A 20,566-nucleotide genomic window follows, 5' to 3' on the forward strand; every position below is an offset into this window, starting at 1 on the left:
TTGATTTTATCACCGAGGAGAGTTGAGTTTGAATACAGCTTGTCGCTATTTTCAGCACAATACTACGTTTATTCTTGGCTTTCACTGCCCAGAGGGAAGCAGTGTAGGTCAAGTTAGTCCAAAAGATGCTATATATGGTTGAACCAACTTGCACCTTACATCAGCTTTTGCAGCACATTTGGCAAAATGAGTGAAAAAAACCTTTTTTTTCCCAGTCCAATATTAATTTCTAATTTGCTTTAAGGGAATGAACCAGTTTAGTGTTAAGCTTTCCCATACTCATGTAATTATTCATGTGTCTAAACAGCTGCAGTTTTTTTCTTCTTGTACCCAGAAATAACAACTAAATTCACTTGGATTTTTAATACTACTTGGAGACAGTGTTATGGATAACTTTATCCTAGGACCTACAGGCTTTGATTTGGAGAAGTCATTATTACTGGAAGCAATTTTCTACCAACTCCTCAGTGAGCTGTGTCAATTTGGTGTTGTCCTTAAACTCAAAATGCATAGGGCATTCATATGGGATTGCTCTGCATAGGAAACACTTAATTTTATGCCAGATGAATTTAAGTTTAAACAATCCACACTTTGAAGGACTCTAGCAAGTTTCCCTGCACCCTGAAATTAATTTGTTATTTAGATGTCTCCTTAGATTGCCTTAAAATTGTTAGTTTAGAGTGTGATGCAATTCTTATTTGCATGAGATCTGCCAAGTAGATACCTGAATATTTTTCTTTCATGCAAAATATAATTGGACATTAATTTATGGAGTATCCTCTGAAAGTTCTTTGTGGAGAGGTGGATTAATGATTTTAACTTGCTTTACCTCCATAAATCCAGATAACAATACCTTGTAGAACCCAAGTGTTCTAATTGTTTCCTGGCAGGCAGAAATGAAGACCTGCTGTGCTCCTTTCCCAGTGCTTCTGCATCTTTTACACTGGTGTTGGAAATCTGTGAGCTTTCTGTGCAGGTTTCAGTTCATGTCTTCACTGTGACCTTAGCTCAGGGCTGGGAAGTAACAAGAGGGTGCTGTGAAGAAGATCCAGCATAGCTTAGGATCCCTAATGAAGATCTGGTTGGCTGAGAAATCCACACACTTGTGTCTCAGCTTGCACTCATTTGTTTTCTGTTTCTGTGTGATGAAGCTGCTTGATAGCTCTGAGCTGTGATTTAGCCAGTTCTGCTGGGATGTTTTGCTGGGAGTCTTTCCCAGGGGACCAGTGTACAGGAACACAATTATGGTTCACTCCACAAGCCTTGCTAGTCTGTTTCCAGTTTCAAGCCATTTCATGGCCACAGTGAGAGGATGAGAGGAAAGGCAGATGCCTTACTAGTGAGAAGGGAGGAAAATACACATTAGTTGAATACTAACAGAGTTTTAAGTGGTTCCTTTAGCTGTAAAAGCCTTACCACCCCTCACTTCCTGCACATGCTCACAGTCTTCAGCGTTGCAGAAATACACATCTTGCACCCATTAACAGTTCAGAGATGACTCTATGCAACTCCCTTTAGAGACAGGGAAAAGTGTGTGGGAGCAGTTTGGAGTCTCAGCATCTGTTATCCCTTCTGCCAAATTGCTGCAGCATGGCAACCAGATGGGAGTGATGCCATTTCTCCTCAAGAACGAGCCACCCTTTGAGTAAAGCATTTCATTAAGAACAAAATCCTGGAACCTCAGGCACAGCTCTCCCTCTGTGCTTGGTGGGGGGATTTTTAGGGTTGGGGTTTTTTGTTGTTTTGGTTTTTTTGTTTGTTATTTTCTGGTTTCTTTGGGTTTTGTTGACTGTCAAATATATTTTGATTAGAGACACTGCAGAGTGGAGAGCTAATTTAATAGAAAGAATAAAATTATTGTATTTTTGTAAGAAGAGAAGGAACAGAAGAAATCAAGGGTATGTAGTATATGGTGAACAGTAAACTCAAACATTATTCTTTGATAAACATACTGATTTTTATACACTTAGTCTTAGCCACATGCTTTCAGCTTTCCTCATCCATTTCACATGTTAGCACAGGTGAAAATATTTAGTTAGTGTTAAGATAGTGGCAGTAGTTTTAAGTGTGGTTAAACATTTGGGGCACACTGTTCAAACTGCATTATAATGTGTGTACAGTAGTGAAATGCAGAGCTACCTTTGGGCATCTGAAAACAACTGTTCACTCAGCTTGTCCTTGTAATTATGGTAAGTGCATGTGCAATGGCAAGAAAAAGCATGTAAGTCATGGGCATTTCCTTGAGGAGTCTGTCTTTACAAATCTAATATCTAGATACATTATGAAATTTAAAGCATACAGATTTAATCCAGGCAAGTTTCCTTAAGCATTGGCTGAAGGCATTAGCCTCACAGTTATTTGCAGAGAAATTTCATGTACAGCTTCACATACTTGCAAAACTTCATCAGCAATGCACTCCAAGTAATTTCATCCACATCTATATCTGGGCAAACCATTCGCCGAGGTATTTTCTGCCATCTGTGAATGTTCATCTGCAGTTTATATGCCAGATGTGTATTGGCAGCATACATGCTACAAAAAACAAGGATCCAGAACTGTAATAGTAATCCCAGTGCTGCAAATCAAGAAAACTTTTATATTATTAGATAGTAGATTGCAAATTAGTTTGCTAAATAAATGTGTTGTTCATAAATAAAGAACAAAAGAATGACTTGCTGTACACGTGGGTCTCAAGAAAGCCATTTCCACAGGTGCATGAACCACAGCAGTTGGGGAATTCAGTTGATCCTGGCTGGTCTGCCCTGGTGACATTTAAGGTCTTTTCCCATGACTTGAGTATTCCAGTTGCTTTACAGCATACTTTGTGTCATTTAACCTTGGCTGACTTGTGGAGGATTTCAAAGCCACTGTGTTAGTATTGGATTTCTCATGATACCTCCACTGAATCAATTCCCTTCTCTTGGTCAGTGTAGGGGGTGAAGGGACAGCACTGTGTAACCCTAATTTAGTATAGTCTCAGAGAAAGAGGAAACTCTGGGACAGTGATTTAGTTAATGCAGCAAGATATATGTATATATCTAGGGCAGGGTGTGGTGAGAAATCCCCTGAATGTTCAAGTTGTGTGGGAGGTATGCATACAAATCCACTTAACAGTTGAGTTACTGTGTGGAATATTCTTCCCACACAGTATATTGGAAGAATTGAGGAAGTGTATTTGAGGAGAGCTTAAGACCTGCTAATAAAAGCCTAACCCACAGGCCTGCTAGGCGAGTCAGCTCATGCTGAGCCTTGTGCTCTTGTGGCCTAAGTAGCCTGATATCAACTGTGGTCTAAATTTACCTTTGATATCTTTATATTACCCCTATCTGTGACTGCAGCAGACATTCCCTAAGGCTGCACTTATGCTGGTGAGGCCCCCTCATGAGCTAATGAGTCCTGAACCTTCTCACATTCCTCCTGCACGAGCTGCTGGCTGTTGAGAGATGTCAAAGGTCTAACTGAAGAGAAGCCCCGGCTGAAAAGCAAATGTGCTGTCCCAAGGATCAAAGTCGCTCTTCCTATATCCCAGGGACTATCTCAAGCATGACCAGAGTCTTTCTAATCCTCAGTCTCTGTAATCAGGGCTCCATTAGAGTCTTTGTTTGCTTAAACATCAATACTCCTGGTTCCGAGCTGTAAGAGCTGTCTAAGTGGAGCTGCAGCCGTCCTGCCCAAGCTGCCTGCAGCCAGAAATGTGCTCCCCATGTGTGAATTGCTCTCTGTATCTTCGTAGACTAAAGTCATGGGAGCTGCTACTCATGAACCTGAGGGAATTAGGGATGCAGTAAACTGAGCCCTTGCTGACTTAGTTATGGTCCTGTTGGCAGATTTACAGAATCCTTTCTTAGAGACCTTTTCTTTTGTCCCATAGCTTAAGTTATTAGGTTTCTTCAGTTCTATAGTCTATTCATATGCTCAAAAGACAAGTTCATTCCCCCATTCTCATTTTTTGGGAGTAAGAATCCATAGTTCAGATTGCTGTTGCACAACCTGTCCTGGGAAATGTCACTGAAATCACAGCAATATATAGCACCTCTCGGGAACCAGTTTCCCTAGCCTGGTATTGCAAAGTGGTGATGCCCACCACTTGGACTGTGCTAATCCATGGCCACAACACCCAACAAGACACATTTTATGATTTATGGACACTGATGTTAATGACTTTAACTAGAATGGGTTAAAAAATGCACTTACTACTTACATTGAAAACAGCTTTTTTAGAGAGAGTAGTTTAATCATAGTTTATAATATCTTAGTCCTGCTCAGTCGACCACCCCTAACCTCTCCTACTTCTGTTTGTAATATGTTTATACTGCTTTTCATTTTATTGGAGTTTAATAAGCTACTCATAAAGGCATTTTTATATTGCGGCCCGATTCCTTGAAGTCAGCTTGCCTGGTATTTTAAACGTCATCTCTAAAACTTCTTTTCATGTATAAGACATTATTTCTATTTTAATTGTCACACCTGTAATGCTGAACTTTGTACATGTGCCAGTCAATTATGTTTTCACTCTGAATGCTGTGCCTTGAGTTGAACGGATGACGTGGGAATGGTGGCAGTGCATGGTGCATGCCCCTTCCTGTGTGTGGGGTGTTCCAGGGCAGAGGATACTGTACATCATTCTGTTTCAGGTACAGCTTATGGCTGTGTAGACACAAAAATCAGAAGAAGAGTATTTCAGAAAGCAAAAGTCCAAGTTATTTTGCATGCATAGTGGTTACAGGGAGCTTGGGTAGATTTGCATGTAAAATGTGTTCTGGCCGTACTCTGTAAGAGGCAGGCTTTAATGGCTTTTAGACCCCACTGGGTGGGAGGCTTTAGGTTATCCCTTAGTGTTTAATTACATGGAATGTGTGTTCAGCAGATTGCTCAGCTATCACCTGGAAACCTTCAGGCTGGATGCTGTGAGCTGCTGATAGCCCTGATGGTGCAGCTCCGTGGGTGCTAATATGGCAAAGAGCAGATTTCTCATTTGGGGCTACTTGCGGTGGCCCTTTGCTTTGGCACTTATCTGTCAGGCCTGGCCAGGTGGCTTTGCACGGCTGGTAATGAATGTGGAAAACTGCTGCATAATCTATTCCTAGAACTAAGATTTGTGTGTCTTGATAAAGGTAAATACTAGGTTGGTTGAGGCTTTTCCAATGTAATTTGTTTCTTTGGTGGAAACATTTCAATTTTCTGGGCTTTCAGTGTTCAGTTTTTCTGTTTGTTTGTATGATGTGGTATGGCCAAGCAATACCTGTTCCCTCTGTAGTTTGCAAGAGGAAGTTAGGATGGAATTGGAAGTAGGAGCACAGCTGGTTTTGCAATGTGTATGAGAAGCAAATAGATGTCATTAATACCTGTGTTTAGTTGGCTTTGTCCTGGCTGTTTTAGAATCTGTTACTATTACCAGTCACTCATGTTTTCATTTTCTGCAAAACAAATAAGTTGTGTTTTGGAGACAAAATAGCACAGAAAAAATTTATTTCGTAGGCAGGTGGTAGTGTATAACTAAGTCAAAACAGCTGTAAGAAGAAATAACAAATTAAAAATTAGCTTTGGGAGAGAAAAAGAAGAAATTAGTTCATCTGATGGCAAGAAAGAGAAGGACAATTTCCCCAAATCAGGAAACCCAAAAGAAAAGTAACAGTACTTCACTTTAGGATAAAATGAGGCGTGTGCAGGAGCAGCACAGTCAAAACAAACAGTGATGCATGAAAACAAACCTCAGGCTGAGGAATACCACACAAAAATGTGTCAGTCTGACTGGTCGTTTTACCTCCCTTTGTAGCACAGAGCCAGGCAGCTTGCGGGTAAGGGATGAAAACTCAGTTTGCTGTCACTGGCCTTCAGGCAGGTCAGTAGTGACCAATATTTGTGATAGCTGTGATGGCAGCCTTTGGATTTCTTTGAAAGTACTCTCTGATATTTCAACTATTAGCTGACAGACACCCCTTAAATGCTGGTCTTGGTGAAAAGGGAAATTAAATTGAGTGTCCTTTGAAAGATTCACCCCAGAATGAGCAAATACCTTGAATATTTGGTTTTGCATGTGCAGTAACTTGAGAGTACCACAGGAGTAATCTTAAAACAGCTTCCAGCAGTTGGGGCTCTAATGTGTGTCTTGTCTTATGCTAATATACCACTTAGTAAATAACGTGGTAACAAGAAGGCTTTGTTGAAGAGTTCCCCTTGTATAGAATAGCTGTAGGATGCTGCAGTGGCACGAGCTTATGAATTCTTCTCCAGAGATGCCTGTTGGCAGAGTGTGGTGATCCTGTGCTGGGAATTTGAGTTACTTTGCTGGAGGGAACTCTATCCATTTATCTTCACAAATGGTAAACCTACTTGTGCTGAAAGAATGAATCCTCCCACTTAGCTGATCTAAATGTGAGGCTTAACTTTGGTGGTGGGACACCTTGCACTGACTTGTGAAAAGCAGTTTGTTATCCATGGGAAGGTGAGGGCTGATCCTACTCACAGGGAGGAGTTACCTCCAAAGAGGACCCAAACAATAGACTTTTAAAAAAGATACTCTTTGCTAAATGAGTCTACACCAACCTTAATGTTATTTTCCAGGTAGAATATTCTGCCTGATCGGTATCACTGAAGACCTCAAAATGGATACGGCCGCTCTCTGGGAGTGCAGTACAGGGAAGGATTTGTGCTGGTAAACTCCATGCACAAATGGCAGTTGCATAATTGTAAAACTCATCCTTCTTATTTTGCAGACCTGTGGTTGTTTCACTTGTCCTCCAAGTCATTGACAGGCCAGCTCTAGTAACCAGCTCTTTTTCAACGAGACCATGAAGCTGCAGCATGCAAGGTAAGAGATTTCAGATATTCTCCAGGAAAAGTAAATGATCAGTCAAGATGTGCTTCTCATATTTTAAGTGGAAATCTAAAGAAAACCTGAAGAGAAGTTCAGATTCTCTGAGTCTGAATATTCAAACTGACTGAATGGTATAAACAATCCCAGTGTCAGAGACATAATTCTGAATAAGGGACCTGTCTTAAAACACACTTGGAGGCGATACCTTAAAGACAGAGGAAACTTAAGCAGTTCAGAAACAAATAAAAAATGTACCTCACTGAGATTAACCAAGATTACTGATTGTTTTGCATTAGCAGAAAAGGATTGAAATCTAGGCTGGAAATCATAAGAAGAATCTGAAATCATAGAGGGGGGAGCTGAGACTGTCATTGCAGCTTGTAATCTGTAGTTAACAGGATGCTGACAGAAGTCTATAAGCAAAAATTCCTGTGCTGAATGGTCATGGAGGTCAGTCTTAGAGGACCTAGGGGATGTTACCAAGGTGCTGTCATCCTAACGAGGCCTGTTTGTGGTATAAAATAGAGTACACACTCTTTTCTACAGGTCTAAATTTATACAGCTCTAGTCACATCAAAGGAAGATTGGTCCGTAACCCTTCGGGTCTGGTCCTGTACACTGTGTGATAGCTCCTTTTTTCTAGTGTGCCGTCCACTTCAGTCCATCTTTCTGGCTCTGAATAACCCTCACAGCTTTAGCACAGCAACATTGCATAAGGCAGGATCTACTAAAATTGGTTTTCTCAATTTTAGCAGTGTCCCTGGACAGGTTTCAGCTTCAGGATTGCCAGTTTGAAACACATGAATCTCACAGAAACATTAGTAGGGTACAGTCTCAAACCTGGTCTGCCAGTGTTGCCCTCCACAAGCTGGCACTGGGAGAACCACCCAGACAAGATCAGTTCATTAAATAGGAACCAAGGGGGTAATGCCCCAAATGAGGGTTCAGTCATGGGTTTAAGTTTAGGAGTATCAGAGATTGTGGTCAAGACACATATCCTTGTGTCCACAGAGGTGTGGAAGAACTTCAGGGCCACTGAAATAAACTTTGTTCTTCAACTCTCCCATCTATCTTGTGGGAAAAAGGAGACAATACCTCTCCAAAAGATTTTCAAATAATGAAATTGGGAAATAATTTCCAAAGCCCTGAACTAAAAAAGTCCCTGCCCTTGGGCTGCACAAAGGGCACTTTTTTCCCATAGTATTCTCTCCCCTCAAGTAGGAGCAGTAAGCAAATCCTCTTTAGCCAAGCCAGGTAAAGGTGAGGAAATGGTGATAGTTTTTGTATAAGGGAATCAGCATACTGTAATATCCAAAGTCTCAGGCTGGCATCTGTTCAATTACCTGGCTGCTTCTGGAGTCTTACAAGAGCCTGGGAGAGCCTGAATTCCCTTCCTGCAGCTGCTAGCATGCTCCTGTTGCATGGTGGAGAAAATCATCTGTGGGCAGCAAACACAGTGAGGCTGAACCTCTAACATTGCTTATCAAGCCATGGGGTCAGGTGGATACAGGAGGGGAAGGGAAACAGGAGGCTGACTTGAACAATGTGAGCTGAAGTGAACTTGGAAAGGGAAATTTAATCTTTAATTTTGGGTCTTTAATCAAAGATGTAAGTAGACATATATGGAAGGTACTTGTAAATGGAGGGCAACACCTTTTTTAGCAAGTGAGACAAGTTTCTCAAAATCTGAGCATGCGTGTTCTTTCTGTCATTGCTGTTGAATCCCTTTTAATTTCACAGACTCTATAGTGTTCATCAGCCTTTGTAAAGACATAGCAATTCATGAAGCACTACTGGAATGATGGAGTCACTTCAGCCTAGCATTTTCTGATTAAAACCAGAAGAAGAAGCAGAACAGTCTGAGATTGGATTTTCTTGAGCAAGGGTGTTGCTGAAGCCAAATAAACACTCAAGACCCTAACAGGATTTTAAACAGAAAAACTCTGAACCAGAACAGCTTTATAGCTGTGAGATTTGATACTTTTCTGAACATCAGTAGCTTTGCCTTGGATTTCATCTTAGTACTGTGCTGCTTTCTATTGCCAGGTCATATTTCCTCAAAAAGTGTCCTCTAATTAGCTGCTCAGAACCCACTACATGATCCCAACTTAGCGTTAAAAGGAGCTTCAAGTACAATCTGTACAAATACGTGTTGGGATGGAACCCAAATTTATGTTCAGAAGTGCTGGTCTGTGAGAACAAATGGTTGCAATCAAGGAAGGACACGTTTCAAGACAAAAAAGTCTTGCTGTGGAACCTTAATTGTCCATGTATTTTTTCAATGCCTAAACACAGCTATATATGCTTGTGATTAATAATACTTTTTCTAGGAAGTTATTTGATTATTTATATTATTTGACTATTTAGAGAAATCACTGTATTCCTGGCAACTGTGCTATTCCCCTTCAAATCTATGTAAAACCAATTAATAGAAAACACATCATTAGAACAAAATGGGAACAGATGTGTTTCAGAGAGGCAGTGTGAAGATAGATCTCCATTATGTTGCTTTCATTGGAAGGAGTTTTTGGGAAAAGAATAAATATGTGACTGAGAGTAATGACAGACGGTTAGGAAGAACTTAACTTGCCTTGGGAGGGGATAAGAGATAAGGACTGGTACAGGGAAGAAAGAAATGCATACATCACAGAGAAAATTGGCAGTTAGGAAGAGATAGGAAATTGAGATTTGCAACATCTAAGTGGATTTAGAGGAATAATGGACAAGGTGAACTGTAAAGAAGAGTTCCTGGAAATAAGGGTAGATTTCAGCTCTGGTCAGCAGTTGCTTTCCAAGCCTCAGAAGTAGCATGTGTCTGATGTTCAAAAGGCTGCAAATGATTGAGGTCGCTGCCTATCAAAACTGATCCATGTTAACCATACTAAACAGTCTACTGAAAGTCACTTAAAGCGTATTCTAAATAAGCTAAAAGATTAAAGGAGACCTGTTGATTGAATCCTTGAATCTGAAAACTATTTGTAGTTCTGAAAATGAGTTGTGTTCAGCAGCCTGAACTTCTAGCTGGCTTACAACTACTTGTGTGGGAAGGCAGTGTCGTACCTCCCCTTTTCTGAATGCAAGAAAGTGCTTTAGTTTGTTTCTTTCAAGGTGGTACCTCAAGTGACCTCTACATACATGAAGTGGCTTTGTCAGGCTGAAAACCACCACATCTCCATTGCCATTCCATGTGTTCTCCCTGAATATACCTATTTATGGGCTAAGAAAACTGCATGGGACAAAGTGCTAAACATGCGGTATTTGAAAGGATGTGCAGGAGTGCACATTTATCTTTTATTATCTCCCTTAAGCAGTCCTGTTCTTCAGAAGCTCTAACAGCCATCCATTATTCATCAGCTCTCTGTCTCCTCAGCTGATTGCCAAGCAGAGTTGTGATGTGGAACAGCAGCCTTGCAGAGTGTGAAGTGGGATGGATACTAGATTATGCAAGGGAATTATCTGCTCCAGTAAAGGTCTGGTTTCCAGGGCTTCTGACATAACTAAGCAGAAACAGTAAGTGCAAATGTAGGGACATAGTGTTATACCTGAACAGATTAAGATATTAATGCCATGAGTAACTCCTTCCTGTAGAACTAAGTCCAAGGCAGCTTTTGCTAAGGCATTCTAATGTGAACGAGCCTTCATCCTGGTTTGGAAACTGCCTCAACTGCTCAAAACACCAGGAGTTCCAGCCTATTTGACCTGAAGCTGGGTAGCTCCCAGAGCACAGGGTGGAGCAGATGTGCTGCCAGATGCTGGCTTTGTGTGCTGGAGGTGCCAGATCAGGGAATTTGCAAGAACCACCTGTCTACCCTTTGTCTTAAACATAGCTAGCAAACATTCACCCTATAGTGCCAGTTGAAAATGCCTTTCTGGAAAAGAAAATGTAGGAATTATCTGGATCCCTTGGCCTGTATGTAAACACTTAAGGCTTTGGTACAGTGATTAATTTACCTACTTTCTGAGGATATCCCCATTCAGGGAAGTGTAGTAGCCCTTCTAAACCCTTCCAGATTGGTTTCCCCATGATGATCACATAAACTTCTGCCTTACAAAGCAACCTACTCCAGTTCCTCTAGTTTTCTGTAGGGGAAGCCTAACACTTCAGGACCTTCTACCACACTTTTGCTATATGTGGGGCTTTAAACCCCAAGCATAAAAAAATTGATGTTCTGTGCATGTAATTTACCTTGTGTGCCTCAGGCATCAAATATCACATGTGGCAGATCAGCGATTGAAGTAATTGATAGTTTTGCAGGAGATTGGAAGAGCTGTAGGATGTATGATGTAATGAAACAATTTTGACTTTACTCAAGTTTTCAGCCTTGAAGCAAGAAGGGGCACCAAGACTGTGGTTAATTACAAAAATGAGTACTGTCTGTCAAAGTGTTTGAAGCCCGTGTCACACAGCTTTGTGGCATGAACTGTGATTAATATCAGGCTCACTTGATAGCCTTAGAACTTCCCACCACCCCTACAAACAATGCAGACTTGTTGTGCAGAAATTCATTTGTGTTTCAATGTTTGTAATAATGTGACTGGTATGAAAATAACACCACAAAGTAAAATAGCAAGAACAGGGATTAGCTATTTAAGGTCGAAATCTTTTGTTTTCTAGAGGTACATCGAGATCTTGCATAAGAGCCAATGATTTCTCTGGATAATGCTCAAGCAGAATTGTATTTTTGATTATATAATCAACTCAGCCCTAAACAGCTATAACCACCTACTAAAATGGAAGTGTTTTATGAGAAATCAGCTGTAGCAGGAGACTTCAGAACATTTTAAAGCAAGTGGATTTTTTACCCCTTTTTTTAGCTGACCTGTTATTATAATAGTGCTTCCTTTGAGAGACCTTCTAGGCAAGGCTGTCAGCAATAGACTTCTTGGCTATGAGTGCACCAGGTCAACCTCTGTCTTCAGGGCAACAGGCAAGAAAAGTGCAAACAGATCAGACTGCCAATTCTTGCAAGCTGCAAATAACTCTTGGTTCTGCTTGTCAGCTTTACAGATCCTACATGGCTGCAGGATACTGTGCCAATAGCAATATAAAGGTATCTTGTTTCAAATACCTAATATGTGGATCAGACTGTAGGATGCCAACAAAGCTGGTTTACAAGGAAGGATGCTCCTTTCTTTTGTGCTGCTTGAACTTCATCACCCTGCTGTGATGCTTAATGAAATCGTTGTGCAAACTGTGAACGCTGATTTTTGTTATAAGCCAAATACCACAAAGAGTTCTGTGTTTTCAATCAGCTGTGAGCTGATAGCAGCCTTATCACACTCCATCTTTGGAGGCAGCTAAAGGACAATCCAAGCAGGCATTAATATAACATAACATATTTATACTCATAAATAGGAATACGCTAAAACTCTCTACTGAATTAAACTCCTTAAACTGAATGGGATGGCCTAGCAGCAGCTAATTTGTGCCAGGACAAGGTTAGGACAGCTAAAGGGACCTGCACTTTGATTTAGATGCTGTGTTCACATACTGTGGCCAAAGTGTTTTAGGGACAGAAAAACCTCATGCTAAGCAACAAACAAGGAGGGCCTGAGGAGCTTGAAAGGACTTTCTCCTAAAGTTATTTTTGCAGATCTGTACAAGGCCAATATCTATGAAAATCATGAATGCTTGCAGCATACTTTGCTTGGCCTGCAGCAGATATGTCCAGTGGCAGTGAAATGGCAATCAAGACCCATAACACCCCAGAAAGCAAAATGCTACTTATGGGTGGAGGATATTACAGGGGTGCCACTCACTGTGAACTCTTCCAAGAAGAGCTTGAGAATGAGCTGAAGACGCAATGTCTGAATGGTGCTTCACGGCTGAAATAAGCTGTATGCTGCAAAGTTCTGGTCCTGGCCTAGCCTAGCATCATAGGAGGTGCTCCATCAAATTCAGGGTTTTTTAGTTTATAGCAACAAGTGTAGATTTAATAGCAATATATTCAAGGTAAACTTACATCATCAGTATAAAAGGATACTCAGGTGAGGTGTCTGCAGCCTGAATCTCTCAGGTAGAGTGTGCTCTAAATTAAACCTGCCGTAGAGCACTCAGAAGGAGATAAATATTTACTACAGCAGGAGATCATTTTGGGATTTAAACCTAGCATCAAGTTCCCAACCAGCTGCACATACCTTGCAGGTCAGAACTGCTGAAGAGCTGATGAGTTCCCCAGCTGTTTGTGCACCAGCAGTCTGTTGTTATTTACTTACAAGACAAGCATAATTTAAGATCTAGAAACCTATCCTTACCCTCTTTGCAACAAAACTCTGGGTGTTTGGCATGTTTTGTGAAAGCTGACAGCCAGTCCACCATGCAGTTCTTAGTTGCTACTTAAATATCTCTGCAGAGTATTGTGACTGAGTGCTTTTCAAAGGCAAGTAACATCCCCTCCTTCAGAGCATGATTCAAAGCCAGCTGAAATCAACACAGATAACCTGATTGGAGCTTTGCATCAGGCACCCTCTGCCATCCCAGATGGTATGAGGGAGAAATAGATGCAAACTGAGAGTTTTGAGCAGCTTTTCACATTTCTTTCTTGAAGATGCTAGGGAATAATTACAGTCTGAGACAACTTCTTTTTCTGTTTGATGTGGATTTAAAAAGAGCTTTTTATTAATGCAGCCTCCTGTCTAAGGGGCAGTGCAAAACTTCTTTATATTCTAGAAACTTGCCTATCCAAAGGATGTGTCTACATTCTCTAGTACCAGGAGACAACAACTGCAAAGAGGGGAACTCTGGTGATGCCTAAATATCTGAAAAGCTTACCCTATTCTGCAGAAGAGCTCGAGTTGATTCAGCATTTAATTTATAAGGTTAATTTGTCATACCTTGGTAACAAATTTTATTATGAGTGCCAGTAGTTAATCTTAGAAAATTTACAATCTGTTGAATGTAAAAATATTGCAGCACTGATATTTCCAGTGCAGGTGGAAACCTTGTGTCCTTGGCAGATACTATGACTTTACCATTGTGAAGCCATAAAATTAGGTATAGTGTATCCAGGCCAGTGATGATATGTCTTTCTGGATCTTGGAAGTCAGAAAGTTTAATTCAAATATTTAAAATAAGATCTACAGTTTATTTTACTGTTCTGTTTGATCACAGTGAGTGCCTTTTGTAGAATGCCAGAAGAGTCCCTTTGCTCTTTTATAGTATAAAGGCAAATGGAAATATGAAAACTGGAAACCTAAAATGCAATATATCATATTTCAGATTTTCCAACTCCAACATGTCGGCTTTTAATATTTCAAATGAAGCACATTACCATCTTGCAAAAATAATATTGATAAATGTATTCAATTCAGGGTTAGTTTAGCCACAAACACGTTGATTGATTTTTCAGAAACATACTGGTGTGGTGGCAAGACCTTCTCCTATTCTTGAACAGTCATAGAAAATTCAGGTGTCTTCTATGATTGTTTACCCAAAGTTTGTCTATAAATATTAAAAATTCAGTATGATGAAGTCACAGTACAAAAACAATTTGAATTTTTTATGCATAAAAACCTACTGCAGTTTGTGCTTGACTAGTGTTGAATGAGACATGAGCTGAAATCCAGCTGTGGCTGTTGTGATTTTCATTCATTGTTAAGTTGCACGTCCAAATCAACCAATCCTTAACGGTACGTCAGTCTATCCCAGCAAACCCCATTGCATTACACCTTCAAACACTACCTGTGCAAAGGTGACAAAAGCAGAGACTTTTTTTCTTTGGAATGTGGCCCCGTAAAGCACATGGCACGCAGTTAAAAACGCCCTGCAACCCTGAGAACAACAGAAGATTGATGGTCATTTGAATCATAGCGAGCAACTGTCAGAACAGCAAAATGCTTAATGATTGCAGCAAATAGTTTGAATGTATTTGTATTTTAAATTTAGCAAGTCAAAGCAGATCCTGCCATTACACAGCTTTGGCTCCAGGAGCTGAGAACATTTCCAGATGAAGGAAGGACAATTATGGAATTGTTTAGGTTGGAAAAGCCACTCTGCCCCCAGCCTGTAGCTCTGCAGAGGCTTGCTGTGACCCAGGGGCAGGACCTGGTACTTCAGGTTATTGAACCTCGTGCCACTGGCCTGGGCTTATCGATCCAGGCTGTTCAGATCCCTCTGAAGAGCTTTCCTACCCTCCAGCAGGTGGACACTGAGCCAACTTGGAGTCATCTGCACGCTGACTGAGGGCTCGATCTTGTTTGGATCATGGGTAAAGATACTACACACAACTCACCCCAATACTGAGCCCTGGGGAACCCCATTTGTGACTGGCCCCAGCTGGATGTAACCATCCACTCTCTGGGCTTGGCCATCCAACCAGTTTTTAGCTAGTGAAGAGTGCTGCTGTCCAAGCCAAGGGCTACCAGCTCCAGGAGCATGCTGTGGGAGTCAGTATCGAAGGTGCTGCTGAAGTCCAGGGCAATATCCACAGCCTTTGCCTTATCCACTAAGTGGGTCTTCTTGTCAGAGAAGGAGATCAGGGCGACAGGCTCAACCTGCCTCTCATGAATCCACACTCTGTGGGTCTGATCCCCTGGTTGTCCCCTAGGTGCTATCTGATGGCATCCAAGATGATCTGCTCCATAACATTCCCCAGCACCAAGATCAGACTGGCAGGACTAAAGTTCCTGGGATCATCCTTCTGACACTTCTCGTAGATGGGCATCATATTTGCTAACCTCCAGTCAACTGGGACCTTGCCAGTTAGCCAGCTCTGCTGGTAAATGATTGAATGTGGCTTGTCTGTGTTTTATCCCCGTGCACTATGAATGTGGTCTGTTGCCCTATTTTCCTCTGCTCTGGAAAGACATACGTCGTGAGACTGCAGGGAGCATCTCTGTCAGTATGGGCTGCAATTCCTGCTCAGCTGGGCAAGGCATTCCAAATCACCTAACATTGGCATCTGGGGGAAAAACACCAAAGCTCTATAAATTAAATATTCAAAGTGCATATTTATACTGAAGTGTTTGGCTTTACTGCCTGCCCACATGTTGTGTATCTGTTAAGGTTGCCTATAGATGCCACTTGAGGCAAGCTTACACTGTCCTATTTAGATGTTTTTTTCTCTTAGAACTGCAGTCTTGTTTCTGTTTGGGACTAAATGTAGTGGGAGGTCGAACAGAAAGCAGAACATTCTCACCTCACAAAGGTCAGGGCTGGAGCTGTGTTTGACTAGGGATATACAGAGTCTGTCATTTCAGTGGCTTGGATGTTGACTTGAAAGCAAACCTCTCTTAACGTTGACAGTCACTAAGGTCAGCGTGTAATCTATCATTACAGAGTGACTGTTCTTTGTAATCATGCTATTTATCCTGAAGGACCTGGAAAGACATCTATACTTTACAATTCCTATCTCTCAGGAATTATAATCTCTTGCTGAAATTGCTTTTCTAGGAGAACTATCTTGTTGTTTTTTCTGGTCCCTGTTTTTGTTTTTTCCTCTCTCAGCCATGATCTTTTAGTGTCCTGCCTGATGAAATCAGTTCAAGGTAATTTCAGCCAACCCTCTACAGAACCTGTGTTCTGGATCAGCTCCCCGCTTTGTTTCCTTTTTATAGGCTGAAAATGATGTGACTACCAACCAACTTGTGACAAAGTGGAACCTGTCAAAAGAGTTTTCCAATGCTTTAGCATTTGAAAAATATTGCTTCCTATGAAGAAAGTAGAAAAGAGGGCTCTTAAAGCAGCAGAAATCTAGTCCCTGATAGTGCAATCTGTGCCTTTATCAGCTTCTTCAGATACTCCCTTTATATGATTCAGGGAAGAACCTGTGCCATTTGTATTCTTGTCATTGGTGTTGTGCTTCTTTTTGCAGAAAAAGGTAAGAGTGTCAGCCAAAACAATGTAGAAGCTTGAGCTCACCTCTGCAAAGCTCTTTAAGATGAGAAACTTCCTTCAGAGCAAATTAACTGATAGATGCAGAGTGGAAATCTCTCACTTATTCAGATCATCAGGTTGAGAGTGTGTTTATTATTACATGGAATGATTGGCCAAGGGAGCACTAATGTCTCTGGCACTTGGAATCTGTGTTCAGTATTCCAGAACCCTGTGTGATCTTGGATGTACTGCAGTGGTTGTGAAGATGGTACTATAGAGAGGGAGCAATGAGGTACCTTCAGCCTCATGCTCTTTACTATGTATAGTGTGTGTGTATGTGCATAAATATATAGTGAAGAAAAATTTTAAATTAACTTACAAAACTAGTTAGAAACAGTTTTTTTCAAAATCTTTGATAAACCTTTGAAGTGAATTTCAGGTTGAAATTTTGTTTGGGTGTTTGCATTTATCGTCATGTCATCCAATTCCTAGTGAAGAAAAACAATGGAAAGAAAGAATTCAAAAAAGGAGAGAAAAAATAACAAACCAAATTGAATGTAAATTTGTATGCATAAGTTTAGAAAGCACAACGTTCTTTGAAAAGCATGAAGGTTTTAACCAGATTGTGAGATTAAAAACTGGGTCAATCATTTTCATTAAAAATCTAGACATTTGGGCTAGTCCTGATTTTAGCATCAAGCATGTAAATATGCCATTAAGAAACACTTTCAGTCTAGCATTAGAATTTCCAGAAACAGTGCTTAAAAATCCTACTTTCCTGTAATTTGTGGTGAAAATCTTGCAACTGAGTTTTTTTTCATGGGCATTAAGGAGATGTTTGTGACAGTGAATTCCTGGACTGGCAGTTAGTGTGGAAAGCACAGGAAACATACTTAGCTCTTAAATAGATGCAGTTTAAATGTGTGACCTCTTCCCAAATCATTTAAGGATTGAATTTTTTTTTTCCAATGACACTAAAAATAATAATAAAAATATTTATGGTTATCTACTGAAGTATATAGGAGTCTATTTGAATTGAGGAAGAAGCAGGGTAAGGGAAGGAATTCTGAGCAGAGATCACTAGTGTTGCCAAACACTTCGCAAATGTGTTTATAAGCCAGGAAAGAAGGCTGCTTCTCTCAAGGCTAAGAGGAATGAATCACTGATGTGGGAGGTATGTCATCCAATAAAAGAGAAACTCTTCTCCTTTGCACCCAAGCCAGCTGCTTAAAAGGTTAAACAATACTTTCAGATACATTGGTGTGTTGCAAAGCAAGGCAAATCTCCTCAGCTCTTCATGTTCCACTACATCAATCGCTGGTGTTTGTACAGGGCTTCACTCCCCCGGAAGGGATGTGTGATAGATGGAGCTAGGATTGCAATATATGGAGCAATCACTTAGAACTTCTGCTTAACCCATTCTCTTAGCTCTTCAGCGTGCATATTCTCAAGTCAGGGCTGAATCCCCCGCAGTTGGTGACCTCCAGTTGCTAAGAAGACACTTACAATTTTACCTTCAGCATCGACAAGTCAAATCCATTAAGGCCAGTCACACTGCTGAATGAAGCACAATGTTGTCTAAGGTATCTCTCCCAGGATTTGGCACTTGGTAATTTTAGTCCTAAAGTGCTAAATTTTGCATTTTGATGTGAAAAAACCCCAATCCCCACATTTACCGATATTCTTCTGTTGGTTCTGGGTTCGAAGCACATGAAAGTATGTTTCCATCTCCAAAGCAAAAAGAATGTTTACATTTATAGCCGTTTCTTAGTTTCACCTTAAACACTAAATAAGCTGTAAAAAAGTTCTAGCAAAATGCTTTCATGCAGCTGGAAACCCATAAATAATGTAATTTAGAAAGTCCTTGATTCTAATCTTTCTTCTTAGTGCTTGCTTAGGATTTCTCTAAGACTTGTCTTGAACCTTGAAAGGGAAGAACATGACATGGTCATGCTCATTTTTGTTACTGCCCTTCATAGAGGACTTCAGAGCTATTGTAAGGACTGGCAATCAAGCCCTTGCTCATTTCCTTGCTCGGAGCTTCTGTGTGGCTGCATTTTATTTTCAGGGCGGAATTTCCATTTGTCTGTTCTCTAACTTTTATATTTCAAGTTTTCACTTGTCCCATCATTTCTCAGACACTGAATTGCCATCTTCAAGGGAGATTGAAATTAGTAAAGGTCTTGAGATTGTGAAATGTCCTGGAAAAGTGAAAAATGTGTTATGAATAAAAAAGCTTCAGTACAATGATGTTCCCAGCAGCAGCTCAGTTCTTTATTTGCACTGACAACCAGCTGCCTCTAGGAAAGGTGAGTGGCTGCCACTGGCGCAGTTGGACTGCTCCTTGGCTGGTATGTTTGTAGAAGGACAAATGAGCTAAAACAGGGTCATGGTTCTGAAGCTGGGAATGACAGAACTGGGCTCCTTTCCTCTCCCTTGCAATCTGTGCTCAGATACCAAGAAACTGAGTGCTTCTTCATTAGAACACTTCCAGCTAAGCTTTTCTGAAATTCAGCAGTGACAAACTCATTAGACCTAATGATATCCTATGTGAAAGCATTTGGTACTGAGAAAAAATTTGGACAAAAAGGGTGAAAGGAAATTTTCACTTGTCAGTCAGTCTAAATTTTTAGAGCATAAGCTGTCGGGTACTATCTCTTATATGCCATCCTAAATCTATATTCAGTGCTGGAACAGGATCTTCACTAGAGGCAGTAAGAGGTATTGGCCACTAAAAAGTCATATTATACTGCACTAGAAAATGTTGTATGAGGAGCCCCTGATTTAAATGGGAGTAGATGAGCTTCCTTTTTTATTTACAGCACTGTAATTATGGAAAGCATTTTTTTTTGCAGACAGTTATAGAACTTCTACTAGTTCTTTTAGCATCCTGACCACCTATTGGCCATTGTACTCTTGGTATAATTACGATGTTACAGTGTACAACTGATTCATTCCAGCATAGTAGTTGGAAGGCAAATAAATTCTACTAAAAAATCCTCTGAATCTTCTCTGCTTTCATGAAGCATTGTGATCCACACGCAGAAAGCAGAGAAATAGAAATTCTAGATTTAATATGTTTTAGATTTTAAGCTCAAATTTTTTCACCTATTAAGAGTCATTTCATCAGGCTCTTTACCATAGTAAATTAGTTCTGCAAAACTCTTGACAGGGGATCAGTGATATACTTCGAAGCTGTACTGTTAGACTAGTGCTTTTTAACTTCCATAACTACTGTTTGTAAAGGAGAACTTTTTGAAGCTGTGCTCATTGAAGCCAAAATTGCGGTCCAATATTGACTCAAAACAATTCTCAACCCCACTTTTCTATCTCAGGCCTCAGAATTTTCCAGGCCTTCTTCATCTGCAGTCCAATTGTAGAAAATAACCATTAGGGTTAGATCTTTATCCTGATGTTTTTACCTGAACAAGCTTCTTCCAGATTATTAACCTGGCATAATGGATCAGCATACCATAATGGGCCCTAGGGCACATCCCACCAAGGCAATTGCAATACTGAGTGGTTGCAGTGCCCAGTTTTGCAAGGTGATGAATAGAAATAATATTCTGAAGAATGTGTGTACTTTGGATTCAGCACAAAGAATGTGTCTGGGAAACAGCCATTCTGTTGCTGGCAGTTTTGCACCTATTTCAAAGGGTATGAGAGTGGTGGTGTACGAGCTGTGTAACTTCAAGCAAGAAAAAGAAACCACTAGTGGTTTTTCTCAATATCCAGTCGTAATCAAAGGGTATTTTGGCAGATCTAGAAATGCTATTTCCTGTTTGGCTTCTCTCCAATGTTATTTCTAAGGACGGATGTGAGGGACTGAGTTAAGATGAAGGGGTAACTATTCCAGTGGGTTGCAACCACACAATACCAAAGCATTCTCAGTAAATCAATCCTCTTATTTAAACAAGGCATGTGAAGTGTTTTGT

The 20,566-nt window shown here is 40.6% G+C and overlaps 1 long non-coding RNA gene across 1 annotated transcript in view; it reads left to right on the forward strand.

The window, feature by feature from the left end:
• The first annotated feature begins 6,631 nt into the window (after window positions 1-6,631).
• Window positions 6,632-20,566, forward strand: part of LOC108445322 — a 143,111-nt gene continuing 129,176 nt past the window's right edge. Inside the window, exon 1 of the long non-coding RNA XR_001860139.1 lies at window positions 6,632-6,811. This is a non-coding gene — a long non-coding RNA (uncharacterized LOC108445322). The remainder of the gene's footprint in view (window positions 6,812-20,566) is intronic.

This window comes from Corvus brachyrhynchos, unplaced genomic scaffold (genome assembly GCF_000691975.1).
Source record: "Corvus brachyrhynchos isolate BGI_N302 unplaced genomic scaffold, ASM69197v1 scaffold223, whole genome shotgun sequence".
Taxonomy (NCBI): Eukaryota; Metazoa; Chordata; class Aves; order Passeriformes; family Corvidae; genus Corvus; species Corvus brachyrhynchos.